This window comes from Hemitrygon akajei, unplaced genomic scaffold (genome assembly GCF_048418815.1).
Source record: "Hemitrygon akajei unplaced genomic scaffold, sHemAka1.3 Scf000069, whole genome shotgun sequence".
In the NCBI taxonomy this organism is placed as follows: Eukaryota; Metazoa; Chordata; class Chondrichthyes; order Myliobatiformes; family Dasyatidae; genus Hemitrygon; species Hemitrygon akajei.
Genome location: NW_027331955.1, coordinates 2,315,542 through 2,323,063, shown reverse-complemented (window position 1 = coordinate 2,323,063; position 7,522 = coordinate 2,315,542). Strand labels below are relative to the sequence as shown.

General features: G+C 42.6%; 1 pseudogene; it reads left to right on the top strand.

The window, feature by feature from the left end:
• The first annotated feature begins 2,734 nt into the window (after positions 1-2,734).
• LOC140722085 (uncharacterized) lies at positions 2,735-3,400 on the top strand (annotated as a pseudogene).
• Positions 3,401-7,522: the final 4,122 nt, after the last annotated feature.

Sequence of the window (7,522 nt, the reverse complement as noted above, 5' to 3'; positions counted from 1 at the left end):
CTCAGTTATTCCTCTCGGCTGCTGGGCACCTGCAGTTATGGCCAGGATGCATGTTTCCCAGTATAGGAAGTTCAGTTTGGTGGGAGCCTGCGATACCATCCCTGAAAACACCGACAGCCACAGTCATCTCTGACTGGACCACAGTTCCTCACTCTCTTCCCCAGGTGTTATTTGAGGAAGCCCAGGCTGAGAGTTCCTCACTCTGGTTGAGCAGGATTACAGACATTGGAATCATAGATTTACCCAGCAGGCCCCTAGTTCTACCTGTTTGGCAAGGTGTGACCGAGAGACAGAAAGGTGTTAACATGGGGGCCCCCAGAAAGACATAAACACGAACACCTCTGTTACATTCCTGTAACGGTTTAAATGAACCAGCAGCAATAGACCACACCTGGAGTGTGCTTTTGATGTTAAAACCACTGTCTTTATCCGTATCTACTTATAATATAACAAATTAAGCAAAATAATCAAAAGCTAAAAGTGTTATGAGGACACATATGTGTAAATATAACTCCCGAAGCACTGAGCGCAGGGAATACCAAGCTTAAAGTCTTGAGATGGGAAAGTATGAAATTCAGTTCATCCACGGAATCAATGACGAGAGAGAGATATTTGTAATCCAAGGTGAATGTCAAGAGAAGGCAATTACGTTGAATTCCACAAATTCCACAGTGGTAAAACAGGATAACAGTCGCTGTAGGTCTTATCCGTCGTTGTTCTAAATCCACATACGAATTATCTCCAAAAGTAGCTACTCCAGGAGTACTACCACCCAAGCAAGGGTTAACACACAGGTAGATTCCGCAAGGTACTCCCAATCCAGATCCAACACACAAAGTATTACCGACAGTGATTTCCACAGAATATCCCTTCTCACAAGTGGTTACCACATAACACACCGGAATCCAGCTAAGGGTTAACAAAAGTGGTAGCCACGGGATACTCCAACAAAATCCCCATTTGCATTATACGAATTATCACCAACAGTGATTGGTCACAGGGGGATCTCTTCCAGTGAATTACTACACCCAGGCAAGGGTTAGCACAAGTGGTCCTCACAGGATACTCCCAAACCAACAGATCTACTCCAATGGATCAAACAAAGTGACAATCATATATTCGGTAAACGCTGGATCAATAATCAACCCATCCTGTGGGCATAGGAGAGTCCAAACAGTGGCCTTTGGCCTCTAGGAACCTTTGTTTCGAACTTTCCATCTTCTTTCTTTCTCTCTGGCTGAGTGTGTTTGTGACTGTCCTTGCTTAAATAAAACAAACTGCGAGCTATGTAAACACAAGCTGCGAGCAAGTGTAAACACGCTGCATCGTCAAATAGTTCCGTCCCTCTCTCTCTCTCAGTAAGAATCAAACAGGAGCCGGGAAAGCCAGGCTTGTATACATAGGAATTTAGAAGGAGAATTTAGAATTTAGTATTTTCTCCGTGTGTCGCTTTTTTAGTTATCTTCTGTTGCTCTTTAAAAGTTTCCCAATCCTCTGGCTTCCCTCTCATCTTAGCTATGTTACACATCTTCTCTTTTATTTTTATACTGTCCTTGACTTCCCTTGTCATCCACGGTCGCCCCCTACTCCCCTTAGCTGGCTTTTACCACTGAGATGGTGTGAGACCATGGGTTAAGGGTGAAAGGTGAAATGTTAAGGGTAACATGAGGGGGAACTTCTTCACACAGACAGTCATCCGGGTGTGGAATGAGCAGCCAGCACAAGTGGTGCATGCGAGCTCAATTTCAACATTTAAGAGGTTCGTGTAGGTACCTGGATGGTAGGGATGTGGGAGTGGGCAGTTTAATTCGTTCAGCACAAACCAGATGGACCAAATGTCCTGTTTCTGTATTGTAATTTTCCACAAGAACCTGAAGTAATACTAATAGTCACTCAAAATCCTTTTAACAGCTGTGCAGACCAACCATTCACCTCAGCAGGGATTTTTTATATGGCGTTAAAATTGTGGAACTTTAAGTTAATAATACGTGACAGAAAATCCCAGATGCACGTCAGGAAAGACTATTTGTGTGAGAGTGTTTCATTTACTGTGGGGCCAGGTGCCCATGCAGCTCAGCAGGAAGAGGGAATAATACCAATGGAGAGAGTCAAACTGAGCCAGGGTACAAATTGCAGATGGCAGAAATGCCCCATTCTTATAGAAATAGGAAGAGCATCGGGAAAGTAATGGTCATTCCAGATACCAGCACTCTGCCCAGTCAGGAGATGATTTCTCTGTCGAACTTGGGTTCAACCTCATTGTAACAGTGAGGAACAGCCAGATCAAAACTTGGCGACTCAAGCAATCTCATCTGAAATGTTGTCCTACAGCCATTGATGGACTTTGTAAATCATTACACAGGTTAACACGAGAAGGAATTTGTCTCCAGGAATCTCAAACACAACACGCCAGTTTTGCTGTCTCTGTCTAGGTATTTAAGAAGTGGAGCGAGGGATTCAATCGACTATCCTTCCTACTCAAGACTGTGGGGAGGGATTTATTCGGTCATCTGACTAACTGGCACGCCCGTCAGTTTACACAGGAGAAAGGCCGGTCACCTGCTCAGACAGTGGGAATAGATTCACTCGGTCATCTCAACTGAAGGTACATCAGCAAGTTCACACTGGACAAGACCATTCACCTGTTCTGTTTGTGAGAAAGGATTCAATTGGTCTTCCCACCTGCGGACACACCGTCAGTTTACGCCGGCAAAGGCTGGTGATCTGCTGAATTTGTGGGAAAGGATTCACTCAATCATCCGACGTAATGGCACACCAGCGGGTACACACTGGGGAGAGGCCATTCACCTGCTCAGAATGTGCGAAACGATTCACTCGGTCATCCGACCTACAGAGACACCAGCGAGTTCACACTGGAGAGAGGCCGTTCACCTGCTCAGAATGTGGGAAGAGATTCACTTGGTCATCCGACCTACAGAGACACCAGAGAGTTCACACTGGGGAGAAGCCCTTCATTTGTTCAGAATGTGGGAAGCGATTCACTCGATCTTCCACCCTACAGGTACATCAGCGAGTTCACACTGGGGAGAAGCCGTTCACCTGCTCAGTCTGTGGGAAGGGATTCAGTCAGTCATCCAACCTACGGAGTCACTTGCGAGTTCACACTGGGGAGAAGCCGTTCACCTGCTCAGTCTGTGGGAAGGGATTCCGTCATTCATCCAACCTACAGAGTCATCAGCGATTTCACACCGGGGAGAGGCCATTCACCTGCTCAGTCTGTGGGAAGGGATTCACTCTATCACACCACCTACAGAGACACCAGCGAATTCACACTGGGGAGAAGCCGTTCACCTGCTCAGAATAAGGGAAAGGATTCACTCAGTCATCCCACCTACTGCCACATCAGTCAGTTCACAATGGGGAATTGCCGTTGTTATAAATCCCTAGATTTCGTTTGCTGTAGACTGCCAGTTTAAGAGAGAGAAATTAAAAAAGTTAAATCAGTTTGACTTGCAGCTTGTTTACATCGCTTACAGCTTGTTTAGTTTTAACCGAGGACACAGACACTCAGAGTCAGACGGAGACGAAGTAGGTAAAATGGAAGGATCAAAACCAGGGAACTAGTGGCCAAGGGTCACTGATTGCAATTTTCCTATGCCCACAAGGGTGGGTTAATTATCGATTCAGCGTACTCAAATGTGTGGTTGTCACCTCGTTTGATCCGTAGGAGTGGATCTGATTTGGGGTATCCTGTGAAGACCACTAATGTATTAACCCTTGCCTGGGTGTGGTGGGGTAATTCACTTGAAGACGATACCCCTTGTGACAAGTCACTTTCCGTGATAATTCGTATGTGGATTTGGAATGATGACGGATAAAATTTACAGCAACTGTTGTCTCGTTTTACCACCATGAAACCTGTGGAATTCAACATAATTGCCTTCTCTCAACATTTACGCTGGATTACAAATATCTCTCTCATCACCTATTCCATGGTTGAACTGAACTTTCATACTTTGCCATTTCAAGACGCCAAGCCTTGTTTCTCCCGAAATCAATATTATATTTGCACACATATATACACATAACACATTTGTTTATCTTGTTTAAGTTATTATATTATAAGTAGATTCTAATAAAGTTGGTTCTAACATTAAAAACAGACTCCAGGTGTAGCCTATTGCTGGTGTTCGTTTCTAAAGCGTTAAAATTCATAACAAAATTTGGGCCTGCGTCTGGGATATGAACAGATTTGGGGGCGTAGTCATTAATTATCGATTTCATTGGGGAAATTCCTTTTGATTTATTTGTGTGTGAAAAATCTGTAGCAATGGATGTTGATAAATGTCTCGAAGTGACAGGCATTGGAGGACGCCAGAAGGATCGAGTTGTTACATATTGGTAAAAGGTTAAAACTTGCTAAGGGGAAATCGACAATGAGGAGGGCACAGATGCGGAGTGTAATAGCCGAACATTATGTATCTGAGGGTGAGTTTAAAGTGGAGGAATTGGAGGTGTTTCCTGAACGTAAACCTAGTGAGCTTGAGCTCCAGTACAAGTGAGAAAATTAAATGCGGAGGCTGTGGAAAGGCAGAGGCAGTTCGAGCTGGAAAGGATAGAGAGATTGCAGCAAAGGGGTCAAACGTTAGACTCTTGTGAAAAGTTTAAGGCCAGTCAGGAAGTTAAATTGGTGCCTCCAGATGGCTGCTCAGAGTTTAATGTGGCCAAAAGAGGTTTGGCCTATTCTCTTACAAAGTGTAATTAAGGGAAAGGCTCAGCAAGCCTATTCTGCTTTGACAGTTGATGAAGCAGCTGATTATGACATAGTGAAACAAGTTGTGCTCAACGCTTACGAGCTGGTCCCAGAAGCATACAGGCAGAAGTTTAGAAATTTCAGGAAGTCTGTGAACCAAACTTATATGGAACTTGCTTATGATCAGTTTTTGTGTTTAGCTGCTGTTGCACATATAAAAATATAAATGATTTTAACAGTTTGTAAGAGTTGATTTTAATTGAAGAATTCAGAGGGTGCGTGCCTGATGACATAAAGAGATATTTAGATGAAAAGGATGCTGCCACTTTGCAGGAGTCTGCTGGATTAGCAGATAAGTTTGCTTTAACTCATAAAGTTCTGAACATTCTGTTTGAGGCTCTGATAGGAAAAAGGAAAATGAGTCAGTCCCGAATGCCTGTGATCAGTCTGTTGAAGCACCTGTAAACCCACAGGGTTCTGAACATCCTGTTGAGGCTCAGATAAGGATTTGAGAGGTCTGACCCAGTTAAGATGAGATTCGATCATTTTACGTCAGATGGGATTGTATTATTAAAGGAAGGATCAACCCCGGTACCACTGAAAATTGTTTGAGATACAGGGGCTTCTCAGTCACTTATATGAGACAGCATTCCAAAGTTTGGTGATGAGACTGAAACAGGTGAGGTAAATCTTATTAAAGGGATTGGGGGCGGTGTGGTTTCTGTTCCATTGTACAAGGTAACTTTACAGTCAGGGTTGGTTTCGGGACCTGTTAAAATCGGATTGTGCTCCAGTTTACCGGTGGAAGATGTTACTTTGCTGTTAGGGAATGACCTGGCAGATGTTAAAGTAGTTCCTGCAGTGTAGTTGACAACTAAGCCAACCACTGACGACACACAGATGGATTTTAACATTTATCCTTCCTGCGCAGTAACTCGAAGTATGGTTAAAAAGTCTGCCGACGCAGACGGTTCTGTGCAGCATGATTCTGATACCCATGATAGCCAAAATCGGGATTCAGGTTATGATGACTTGTCAGGGACTTTTCTGCCTTCATTGTTTCAACAGGATTCAGGTGGCAAGTTTGATGAAAAATATTTATCCCTGTCTAGGAAGGAGTTTATAGCAGAACAGAACCGAGACCGTGAGACTGAAGCTTTAAAAGAAACAAATCTCTCAGATGATGAGATTAAGAAAGTGCCAGTAGGGTATTATCTCAAGGATGGAGTGATAATGAGGAAGTGGAGGCCACCTGCTATACCAGAGAGTGAGGAATGGGCAATTGTTCACCAAGTTGTAGTTCCTAAAGTTTATAGGAATTAAATTTGAACTTTGGCCCACAGTATGCCCTTAGGTGGCCATTTTCGAGTGAATATAACTGTAAATAGGTTTACGAAATAATTTTACTTGCTTAATTTCAGGAAAGATGTGACCTTTTGCAAACCTGTCACACTTGTCCATTTGTGGGTAAACCCCACCAGGTCACCCCAGTGGCCCCACTGTCGTCTATACCTGCATTCGGTGAACCCTTTTCTAAAGTTATAGTGGATTGTGTTGGCCCATTACCGAAGCATAAAGCTGGCCATCAGTAACTACAAAGTATTATGTATACTGCATCCAGATTCCCAGAGGCAATACCTTTCAGAAATATTAAAGCTAAAACTGTAGCGAAAGTTCTTATCAAGTTTTTTTTTCACTTTTTCTGGATTGCCTAAAGAAATCCAGTCTGATCAAGAAAGTAATTTTACACCTGGATTATTTCAGTAGGTATTTTATGAACTAGGAGCTGAACAAATAACATCATCTGCGTACCATCTGGAATCACAAGGGCTGCAGAAAGTTTTCATTCTACACTCAAAACAATGATTAAGACATAGTGTGTTGAAAATGGAAAGACTGGGATGAAGAAATATATTTGCTTTTGTTCTCAGTAAGAGTCAGTACAGGATCACTGGGCTTTAGTTCACTTGAACTATTTGGTTGTAGACTGAGGGGACCTTTCACATGTTAAAAGAACAGTGGATTGATGGGGATGTACATGTTAACTTGTTAGACTATGTTTTGAAGTTCAATAAAAACTACACCAAGCGTGTAGTCTAGTGAGACAAAACTTAAACATTTCTCCAAAAAAACTGAAGTGTTGGTTTGATAAGCGGGCTTGCGAACGAAAATACCAGGTGGGGGATATCTTATCTTTTCTTACTTTATCTCCAATGTTGACGAATCCACTCCAGGTGAAACTCAATGGACCATATGAAATAGGCTCTCAAATTAACGTTGTAAATTATGTTATTAAAACACCCGACTGACGTAAACTAACACAGGTTGTACACAGAAATATGATAAAGCCTTATTTTGACAAACAGGCACCATCTGTGAGTGTTGCTGTCAAAACATATGAATCTGGTAACCCTGAGAATAAAACAATTGTCTTGTCTTGAGACTTTTCACAAGCCAAACGTTACCCCAGTTAGGCTAATGAACTCGGTTGTTCTGGAAAAAAAAATGATAACAAGCTGGGTCATTTGCAGCCAGAGCAACAACAGCTGAAGGAATTAATTCTGAAGTTTAAAGATTTATTTCCTGATGTTCCCAAGCAAACCACAGTCGTAGTACATGATGTAGATATTGGTCAAGCCAAACCGATTAAACAACACCAATATCGTATGAAAGTAGAAAAGAGTAAATTGGCTGAGCAAGAATTTGAAAATATGCTGGAAAATGGTATTATTAGTCCTGCAGCATCAGATTGGAGTCACCCACCGTTATTGTGCACAGACCTGATGGCAGTATTAGATTTTGCACTGG